Source organism: Triticum aestivum, chromosome 7D (genome assembly GCF_018294505.1).
Source record: "Triticum aestivum cultivar Chinese Spring chromosome 7D, IWGSC CS RefSeq v2.1, whole genome shotgun sequence".
NCBI lineage: Eukaryota > Viridiplantae > Streptophyta > Magnoliopsida > Poales > Poaceae > Triticum > Triticum aestivum.
Window position 1 is genome coordinate 328937814 of NC_057814.1, and position 12352 is coordinate 328950165.

Here is a 12352-nt window from a genome sequence, read left to right on the forward strand (position 1 = left end):
ACATCATGGCTCAAAAAACTCCTACTCATGCTCATGGGTTTCATCTCTTTACTGTGGCAAAGACTGGTCATACAAAGTAATGGGTTCAACTACCGCAACATGTAATAGTTGAATCGTTGTTGTCCTAATGCAATAAAAGAGAGTAGGAGCGAGAGAGTGGGATTATATCGAAATGCTCAAAGGGGGTTTGCTTGCCTGGCACTTCTGAAGATAGCATTGTGTCCTCATCATTGACATCGATCTCAATGTCGAAACAACCGTCTACCGGGAGGGGACAACCACTTGCAACCACAAATAGGAACAACATTCACTGCAATGCACAACCAAATGCATGATATGGATTATTAAGGTACTGAATTCACCTAATGCAATATCTAGACAAGTTAATTGAAGTGGAATTCAAACAAGATCAAATTCCAACTCCAAATGTTATTTCAAAGATTGCCCTAATAATCACTTGTACTAATCAGTGAGTTTAACTTGTTCAAACATGCATGAAAATGGCATAAACAGATTCTTCATATTTTTTGATCATTTTCATATATAAATTATTTTCATTGGAGTTACAAATTATTTTCTATGACTTTTAGAAGTTTTAAACATTTTCTGGAATTTTCCTGGCTATTACAATTTAAACTAAATCCAGAAAATGAGTTATTGCATCAGGATGATGCAGGGTGACGCCAACGGTCAACAGGCGCGGTCCAGGTCAAACCTGACCAGTGAGAACCATGTGTCAGTGTCTTAACTAGTTAACAAGGGTTGTTAGTGCTAATTAACTTATTAACCTAATTAACCCAGGTGTTGGGCCCACACGTCAGTGACTCGGGGAGGTCAAACCCGACCAACTGGGGTCAAACTCACCGGATTGACCCGCGGCTCATCACCAGCAAAGCCAGAGACGGCGGAGGTGCTCGGGAAGCGTCCTCCGGCAACCAAATGAGCGGTGGAGGGGCTCTAAGCGGTGCTGGGACTCGCGCGCATCCAACACGGCAAGAGCCGGCAGCTGGGGTGGACCGAGCTCGTCGGAAATGAGCTCGTGGCGGTGGCCGGAGTTTGAGTGAGCTCGGGGTCGTCGTTATGCTGCATGGCAGGGGGCATGGAGGGGTGCTACAGGCTCCTGGCGATGCACTAAGCACGGTGAGGCGCTCGGTTTCGAGCTCCAGTTGACGCGGCCACGACGGCGACATGGCTGGTGGAGCCGAGCTCTCGGTTGTGATGGTAAGAGGGGTTAAAGAGAGACTCGAGCGGCGCGGCTAGGGCGAAAAGAGAGGGGAGCTCACAGCAGTTGCGACGGAGGCCTTGGCGAGCTCGAGAAGGGACTGGTGATGGCAGGAGGTCGCCGGCGATCTCGGCAGCCAAAGCTTGAAGACGAGGTCAGGGAAGTCACTGCGAGGCGCATCCAGTTGGTGGATTGGGGAGGAGGTCGAGAACAAGGTGGCGGAGCTCATGGATATCTCCAGGGGCGAGGGAGAGGCGGAGGCCATGGCTACGGTGAGCGGCGGCGACGACCGCTCGGTGGTGCTGCAGGAAGAGGTGGAGGTGGGGGAGGGGGTCCTGGGAGAGCGGGCAGCGGGAGAGGAGGCTCCAGGGCGTCTCCGTGGAGTCACTAGAAGGCCTGGGGTGAAGCAGGCAGGGAGGAGGCGTGGCGCCCTCGGGCACGCGCACGCTGTGTTGCCTCTGCCTACTGGCAGAGGTTGAAGGCAACCGCTTCGGCCAGGTGGTCTGGGCAAAGCTGGGCTGCCAGGTGGCTGCGCCAAGTAAGGTTTCGCTCGTTCTCTCTTTTTCTTTTTTACTTATTGTTTTCTATTTTGCAGGTTTGTTTTGGTTTAGTTGAAATACTAAACCACTTATGTAAATCCTGGAAAAATTGTGGGTGCAATATGGAGAGACCCTCTATAATTTTCAGAATTATTGGAGCTATCAAAAATATTTATAGCATTTTAAAGACCCAATTCAAATACCATAAGTGTTAATTAAGAAATCCGGAATGGTCTAGGAATGTGCGCATGATTTTTGGCAGAGGTTTTCACCTTTATAAAAAATCATGAACTTTTCTAAAGGGTATTTTGGGTTCATTAAAAAGATTTAAATTTGAACCTAGTGATTTAATTTTGTGCTAGGGTTTGTTAAGCAAAAAAATTAAACATGATGCAACAACCAAGACTAGTCAAAAAGCAAGGCTGGTGCTGGGGCTGTGACAACTCACCCCTGCTAAACAAGAATCTAGTCCCGAGATTCAAGATGTAGGGTAAGATGAAGGGGGACACAAAACTAACACAATCTTCATGATCTAACTGTCCTTCTCGAAGATGTTGATTCATTGCATCATTTTGATCTTGACATCCTTGTCTTCGAGATCTCTATCCAACACGATGATGACCGGAAGAACTCTACAGGAATCGATCTTCTCGAAGGTCAAGCAACTCAAGATCAACTCATCGAGTGAGACGTAAGAACACCTCTGGAGTTGAGACACAAACACACATCAGGAGCAATGGACAGAAACAGATGACAAGGGGTCAATTTGGTAGGAAAAAATTCCACGCTTAACAAGATGGTACATGGTTTCAAGATAGCAAAGAGTTATTTGCCATGATTCCATAATGGGGCACTTTAGAGAAGATGACTCATAGAATTATTCCCTAAAGTGGCAAAAGGAATTACTTTTCATACAGGGATCATTGATACCCTTCTTACTAGGCTAAGGCAACATGCAAACGATCGTATAAAAGAGTTCGAAGAAATGGCATACTCAAAATGAAATGGAAACTATGGTTATAGAATAATCGGTGAATGGAATGCACCTTCCAATGGATGCCGAGGATATAACCTAGTGTTTGAGCGTGCTCTCGAGAACTTGAGCATTCCCATACTCATCAAGATTTTACCAACATCTATGCCAAGATCATGTCAACACTTCAGACAACCACGATGAATAATGATGGAGGATGCAGATGAAAAGGAAGGCAACACGTTCTCAGATTTCACCCTAGTAATGCCAAGGAAATTAAAATTTGAATGATCGACCGAGAGACATTTAGCACTCCGCTTCTAATGTTCTCCTTGAGGTTCTAGTTCGCACAGCCATGCTCCATATGGTTATTAGGTAAAGATCGGACTTCGGTAACACAAAGGATCCATAAGGAACAACTTCTAGAATAAGTCATATGAAATCTTCATGGGGAAGCGGCCAACTTTTTCAATCAAGATACTACAATAATAGGTCTTCCGGCTAAGTGTGTTGGCCACAACTTCCACTTTAAAAGTTTAGAAAGACCAATATTATAATTCTTGGGAAACATTCCAATCATCATATTTGCCTGAGATTCAGATCTGATTGGTGCCAGGATATTTCAGACAACATGTCTGGAAAGGAAAGTTTGCAAGACAAATCGATGAGACAACATTGTGAGATTCTCGGGAAATGAAATATGATGGAAAGCTCCAAACATGAGCTGGTTCACAAAACACACGTGAACATGCTGTGCGGAACAAGCATGACCACAAAGAAATCTTACAAAAAAACACGACCGAGTTCTGGTTGGGAACCATCATCAAGGATATCGAAGTCTTTATGCAAGTCCATGGATTATATCCCAAGCATAGACTTCTCTTCCTTGAACAAATCAATTAGTGGCTTGGTGTGCTAGGGAATACATATGGAGTGGAGGTAATTAATCTACCAAACCATAAGATACATTCACACATGCCTAACTAGCTTGGGATGATTCCAGAGGAAGCAAAAACAAGCTTTCTCTAATTCACGATGGCAACTTACATCAACAGCATGTTAATTAGAGGAAGTCATTTCTTTCATCCAAACATATGCTTCGTGAACGGGGCACGAAGAAATTGCCTACACAAATTTGCAACACTAGCTTAATGTTCAACATGAATCATGGAGGGGATGAAATGTTGCTGATGGGCTCAACAAAAATTCATCGGGATTTCCTTATCACTGGAATTCCACCATCATGTGAACAAGGTGATAGAACCGTTCAGACCAACAGATATAGTGGTGCATGCTTGAGGAACAACCACGAGTAAGACAACATTACGAAAATTGTTGATGCAGATTTTGATTTGATGATTGATAGCCCACCTCAAATCAAAGTTTGGACAAGATGATAGATTCATCAACTAAACACGAAGGTCAATCAATGAAAATATCATCCTTCTTCAACACACACACAAACACAAAGATATCCCTTTGGAACGAACTAAGTTAGGCAAAGATTTTATCCTCCAACTCTTCAAGTTGTTGTTTACCTTAACCAACTAGCTTAGGGTATCCAACATAGGATCTTGGGGAAATGATGGTTTAGAGGAAATCCAACTTGATCACGAGCTCAACATCTCAATCAGGGGACAACCTGGAAATACTTCCGAGAAGATATCCGAAAAATCATGAACCACTGATATGTTCCTAAGCTCGAGAACAATCTTGCTTTTCAAGGCAAGAGGATATGATCAAATAAGCAAGGGATTGACACAATCCTAACTCATTGAATGAAGAGTGCACTAAGAAAAATGGACTAGGTAGCACTATGTAACATCCCAAAATTCTAAATTTTGGAATGTTATATTAAATAAATAGTTTTGATTGTTTGCTTGATTGTGGTGTGGTTGCTGTTGGGGAACGTAGTAATTTCAAAAAAATCTACGCACACGCAAGATCATGGTGATGCACAGCAACGAGAGGGGAGAGTGTTGTCCACATACCCTCGTAGACCGAAAGCGGAAGCGTTAACACAACGCGGTTGATGTAGTCGTACGTCTTCACGATCCGACCGATCAAGTACCGAACGCACGGCACCTCCGAGTTCAGCACACGTTCAGCTCGATGACGTCCCTCGAACTCTGATCCAGCCGAGTGTTGAGGGAGAGTTTCGTCAGCACGACGGCGTGGTGACGATGATGATGTTCTACCGACGCAGGGCTTCGCCTAAGCTCCGCTATGATATTATCGAGGTGTAATATGGTGGAGGGGGCACCGCACACGGCTAAAAGATCGTTGATCAATTGTGTGTCTATGGGGTGCCCCCCTGCCCCCGTATATAAAGGAGCAATGGGGAGGCGGCCGACCAAGGAGGAGGGCACGCCAAGAGGGGAGTCCTACTCCCACCGGGAGTAGGACTCCTCCTTTCCTTGTTGGAATAGGAGAAGGGAAGGGAGAAGGAGAAAGAAGGAAGGGGGCGCCCCCCTCCCTAGTCCAATTCGGACTAGTCCATGGGGAGGGGTGCGGCCACCCTTTGGGGCCTTTCTCTCCTTTCCCGTATGGCTCATTAAGGCCCAATACGAATTCCCGTAACTCTCCGGTACTCCGAAAAATACCCGAATCACTCGGAACCTTTTCGAAGTCCGAATATAGTCGTCCAATATATCGATCTTTACGTCTCGGCCATTTCGAGACTCCTCGTCATGTCCCCGATCTCATCCGGGACTCCGAACTCCTTCGGTACATCAAAACACATAAACTCATAATATAACCGTCATCGTAACGTTAAGCGTGCGGACCCTACGGGTTCGAGAACTATGTAGACATGACCGAGACACCTCTCCGGTCAATAACCAATAGCGGAACCTGGATGCTCATATTGGTTCCCACATATTCTACGAAGATCTTTATCGGTCAGACCGCATAACAACATACGTTGTTCCCTTTGTCATCGGTATGTTACTTGCCCGAGATTCGATCGTCGGTATCTCGATACCTAGTTCAATCTCGTTACCGGCAAGTCTCTTTACTCGTTCCGTAATACATCATCCCGCAACTAACTCATTAGTTACAATGCTTGCAAGGCTTATAGTGATGTGCATTACTGAGTGGGCCCAGAGATACCTCTCCGACAATCGGAGTGACAAATCCTAATCTCGAAATACGCCAACCCAACAAGTACCTTTGGAGACACCTGTAGAGCACCTTTATAATCACCCAGTTACGTTGTGACGTTTGGTAGCACACAAAGTGTTCCTCCGGTAAACGGGAGTTGCATAATCTCATAGTCATAGGAACATGTATAAGTCATGAAGAAAGCAATAGCAACATACTAAACGATCGAGTGCTAAGCTAACGGAATGGGTCAAGTCAATCACGTCATTCTCCTAATGAGTGATCCCGTTAATCAAATGACAACTCATGTCTATGGCTAGGAAACATAACCATCTTTGATCAACGAGCTAGTCAAGTAGAGGCATACTAGTGACACTCTGTTTGTCTATGTATTCACACATGTATCAAGTTTCCGGTTAATACAATTCTAGCATGAATAATAAACATTTATCATGATATAAGGAAATAAATAATAACTTTATTATTGCCTCTAGGGCATATTTCCTTCAGTCTCCCACTTGCACTAGAGTCAATAATCTAGTTCACATCGCCATGTGATTTAACATCAATAGTTCACATCACCATGTGATTAACACCCATAGTTCACATCGTCATGTGACCAACACCCAAAGGGTTTACTAGAGTCAATAATCTAGTTCACATCGCTATGTGATTAACACCCAAAGAGTACTAAGGTGTGATCATGTTTTGATTGTGAGATAATTTTAGTCAACGGGTCTGTCACATTCAGATCCGTAAGTATTTTGCAAATTTCTATGTCTACAATGCTCTGCACGGAGCTACTCTAGCTAATTGCTCCCACTTTCAATATGTATCTAGACCGAGACTTAGAGTCATCTAGATTAGTGTCAAAACTTGCATCGACGTAACCCTTTACGACGAACCTTTTGTCACTTCCATAATCGAGAAACATATCCTTATTCCACTAAGGATAATTTTGACCGCTGTCCAGTGATCTACTCCTAGATCACTATTGTACTCCCTTGCCAAAATCAGTGTAGGGTATACAATAGATCTGGTACACAGCATGGCATACTTTATAGAACCTATGGCCAAGGCATAGGGAATGACTTTCATTCTCTTTCTATCTTCTGCCGTGGTCGGGCTTTGAGTCTTACTCAATTTCACACCTTGTAACACAGGCAAGAACTCTTTCTTTGACTGTTCTATTTTGAACTACTTCAAAATCTTGTTAAGGTATGTACTCATTGAAAAAACTTATCAAGCGTCTTGATCTATCTCTATAGATCTTGATGCTCAATATGTAAGCAGCTTCACCGAGGTCTTTCTTTGAAAAACTCCTTTCAAACACTCCTTTATGCTTTGCAGAATAATTCTACATTATTTCCGATCAACAATATGTCATTCACATATACTTATCAGAAATGCTGTAGTGCTCCCACTCACTTTCTTGTAAATACAGGCTTCACCGCAAGTCTGTATAAAACTATATCCTTTGATCAACTTATCAAAGCGTATATTCCAACTCCGAGATGCTTGCACCAGTCCATAGATGGATCGCTGGAGCTTGCATATTTTGTTAGCACTTTTAGGATTGACAAAACCTCCTGGTTGCATCATATACAACTCTTCTTTAATAAATCCATTAAGGAATGCAGTTTTGTTTATCCATTTGCCATATTTCATAAAATGCGGCAATTGCTAACATGATTCAGACAGACTTAAGCATAGATACGAGTGAGAAACTCTCATCGTAGTCAACACCTTGAACTTGTCGAAAACCTTTTGCGACAATTCTAGCTTTGTAGACAGTAACACTACTATCACTGTCTGTCTTCCTCTTGAAGATCCATTTAATCTCAATGGCTCGCCGATCATTGGGCAAGTCAATCAAAGTCCATACTTTGTTCTCATATATGGATCTTATCTCAGATTTCATGGCCTCAAGCCATTTCGCGGAATCTGGGCTCATCATCGCTTCCTCATAGTTCGTAGGTTCGTCATGGTCAAATAACATGACCTCCAGAACAGGATTACCGTACCACTCTGGTGTGGATCTCACTCTGGTTTACCTACGAGGTTTGGTAGTAACTTGATCTGAAGTTACATGATCATCATCATTAACTTCCTCACTAATTGGTGTAGGAGTCACAGGAACAGATTTCTGTGATGAACTACTTTCCAATAAGGGAGCAGGTACAGTTACCTCATCAAGTTCTACTTTCCTCCCACTCACTTCTTTCGAGAGAAACTCCTTCTCTAGAAAGGATCCATTCTTAGCAACGAATGTCTTGCCTTCGGATCTGTGATAGAAGGTGTACCCAACTGTCTCCTTTGGGTATCCTATGAAGACACATTTCTCCGATTTGGGTTTGAGCTTATCAGGATGAAACCTTTTCACATAAGCATCGCAACCCCAAACTTTAAGAAACGACAACTTTGGTTTCTTGCCAAACCACAGTTCATAAGATGTCGTCTCAACGGATTTAGATGGTACCCTATTTAACGTGAATGCAGCTGTCTCTAATGCATAACCCCAAAACGATAGTGGTAGATCGGTAAGAGACATCATATATCGCACCATATCTAATAAAGTACGGTTACGATGTTCGGACACACCATTACACCGTGGTGTTCCAGGTGGCGTGAGTAGTGAAACTATTTCACATTGTTTTAACTGAAGGCCAAACTCGTAACTCAAATACTCTTCTCCACGATCAGATCGTAGAAACTTTATTTTCTTGTTACGATGATTTTCCGCTTCACTCTGAAATTATATGAACTTTTCAAATGTTTCAGACTTCTGTTTCATTAAGTAGATATACCCATATCTGCTCAAATCATCTGTGAAGGTCAGAAAATAATGATACCTGCTACGAGCCTCAATATCCATCTGACCACATACATCTGTTATGTATGATTTCCAACAAATCTGTTGCTCTCTCCATAGTTCCGGAGAACGGCGTTTTAGTCATCTTGCCCATGAGGCACGGTTCGCAAGCATCAAGTGATTCAAAAATCCCATCAGTATGGAGTTTCTTCATGCGCTTTACACCAATATGACCTAAACGGCAGTGCTACAAATAAGTTGCACTGTCATTATTAACTTTGCATCTTTTGGCTTCATTATTATGAATATGTGTATCACTACGATCGGGATCCAACAAACCATTTTATTGGGTGTATGACCATAGAAGGTTTTATTCATGTAAACAGAACAACAATTATTCTCTAATTTAAATGAATAACCGTATTGCAACAAACATGATCAAATCATATTCATGCTCAACGCAAACACCAAATAACACTTATTTAGTTTCAACACTAATCCCGAAAGTATAGGGAGTGTGCGATGATGATCATATCAATCTTGGAACTACTTCCAACACACATCGTCACCTCGCCTTTTACTAGTCTCTGTTTATTCTGCAACTCCCGTTTCGAGTTACTACTCTTAGCAACTGAACCAGTATCAAATACCGAGGGGTTGCTATAAACACTAGTAAAGTACACATCAATAACATGTATATCCAATATACCTTTGTTCACTTTGCCATCCTTCTTATCCACCAAATAGTTGGGGTAGTTCCGCTTCCAGTGACCAGTCCCTTTGCAGTAGAAGCACTTAGTCTCAGGCTTAGGACCAGACTTAGGCTTCTTCACTTGAGCAGCAACTTGCTTGCCGTTCTTCTTGAAGTTCCCCTTCTTCCCTTTGCCCTTTTCTTGAAACTAGTGGTCTCGTCAACCATCAACACTTGATGTTTTTCTTGATTTCTACCTTCGTCGATTTCAGCATCACGAAGAGCTCGGGAATTACTTTCGTCATCCCTTGCATACTATAGTTCATCATGAAGTTCTACTAACTTGGTGATGGTGACTAGAGAATTCTGTCAATCACTATTTTATCTGGAAGATTAACTCCCACTTGATTCAAGCGATTGTAGTACCCAGACAATCTGAGCACATGCTCACTGCTTGAGCTATTCTCCTCCATCTTTTAGCTATAGAACTTGTTGGAGACTTCATATCTCTCAACTCGGGTATTTGCTTGAAATATTAACTTCAACTCCTGGAACATCTCATATGGTCCATGACGTTCAAAACGTCTTTGAAGTCCCGATTCTAAGCCGTTAAGCATGGTGCACTAAACTATCAAGTAGTCATCATATTGAGCTAGCCAAACGTTCATAACGTCTGCATCTGCTCCTGCAATAGGTCTGTCACCTAGCGGTGCATCAAGGACATAATTTTTCTGTGCAGCAATGAGGATAATCCTCAGATCACGGATCCAATCCGCATCTTTGCTACTAACATCTTTCAACATAATTTTTCTCTAGGAACATATCAAAAATAAACACAGGGAAGCAACAACGCGAGCTATTGATCTACAACATAATTTGCAAAATACTATCAGGACTAAGTTCATGATAAATTTAAGTTCAATTAATCATATTACTTAAGAACTCCCACTTAGATAGACATCCCTCTAATCCTCTAAGTGATCACGTGATCCATATCAACTAAACCATGTCCGATCATCACGTGAGATGGAGTAGTTTCAATGGTGAACATCACTATGTTGATCATATCTACTATATGATTCACGCTCGACCTTTCGGTCTCCGTGTTCCGAGGCCATATCTGCATATGCTAGGCTCGTCAAGTTTAACCTGAGTATTCCGCGTGTGCAACTGTTTTGCACCCGTTGTATTTGAACGTAGAGCCTATCACACCCGATCATCACGTGGTGTCTCAGCACGAAGAACTTTCGCAACGGTGCATACTCAGGGAGAACACTTTTATCTTGAAATTTTAGTGAGAGATCATCTTATAATGCTACCGTCAATCAAAGCAAGATAAGATGCATAAAAGATAAACATCACATGCAATCAATATAAGTGATATGATATGGCCATCATCATCTTGTGCTTGTGATCTCCATCTCCGAAGCACCGTCATGATCACCATCGTCACCGGCGCGACACCTTGATCTCCATCGTAGCATCGTTGTCGTCTCGCCAACTATTGCTTTTATGACTATCGCTACCGCTTAGTGATAAAGTAAAACAATTACATGGCGATTGCATTGCATACAATAAAGCGACAACCATATGGCTCCTGCCAGTTGCCGATAACTCGGTTACAAAACATGATCATCTCATACAATAAATTTAGCATCATGCTTTGACCATATCACATCACAACATGCCCTGCAAAAACAAGTTAGACGTCCTCTACTTTGTTGTTGCAAGTTTTACGTGGCTGCTACGGGCTTAGCAAGAACCGTTCTTACCTACGCATCAAAACCACAACGATAGTTTGTCAAGTTGGTGTTGTTTTAACCTTCGCAAGGACCGGGCGTAGCCACACTCGGTTCAACTAAAGTGAGAGAGACAGACACCCGCCAGTAACCTTTAAGCAACGAGTGCTCGCAACGGTGAAACCAGTCTCGCGTAAGCGTACGCGTAATGTTGGTCCGGGCCGCTTCATCTCACAATACCGCCGAACCAAAGTATGACATGCTGGTAAGCAGTATGACTTATATCGCCCACAACTCACTTGTGTTCTACTCATGCATATAATACCAACGCATAAAACCAGGCTCGGATGCCACTGTTGGGGAACGTAGTAATTTCAAAAAATTTCTACGCACACGCAAGATCATGGTGATGCACAGCAACGAGAGGGGAGAGTGTTGTCCACGTACCCTCGTAGACCGAAAGCGGAAGCGTTAACACAACGCGGTTGATGTAGTCGTACGTCTTCACGATCCGACCGATCAAGTACCGAACGCACGGCACCTCCGAGTTCAGCACACGTTCAGCTCGATGATGTCCCTCGAACTCCGATCCAGCCGAGTGTTGAGGGAGAGTTTCGTCAGCACGACGGCGTGGTGACGATGATGATGTTCTACCGACGCAGGGCTTCGCCTAAGCACCGCTACGATATTATCGAGGTGTAATATGGTGGAGGGGGGCACCGCACACGGCTAAGAGATCATTGATCAATTGTGTGTCTATGGGGTGCCCCCCTGCCCCCGTATATAAAGGAGCAAGGGGGAGGCGGCCGGCCAAGGAGGAGGGCGCGCCAAGGGGGGAGTCCTACTCCCACCGGGAGTAGGACTCCTCCTTTCCTTGTTGGAATAGGAGAAGGGAAGGGAGAAGGAGAAAGAAGGAAGGGGGCGCCCCCCTCCCTAGTCCAATTCGGACTAGTCCATGGGGAGGGGTGCGGCCACCCTTTGGGGCCTTTCTCTCCTTTCCCGTATGGCCCATTAAGGCCCAATACGAATTCCCATAACTCTCCGGTACTCCGAAAAATACCCGAATCACTCGGAACCTTTCCGAAGTCCGAATATAGTCGTCCAATATATCGATCTTGACGTCTCGGCCATTTCGAGACTCCTCGTCATGTCCGCGATCTCATCCCGGACTCCGAACTCCTTCGGTACATCCAAACACATAAACTCATAATATAACCGTCATCGTAACGTTAAGCGTGCGGACCCTACGGGTTCGAGAACTATGTAGACATGAC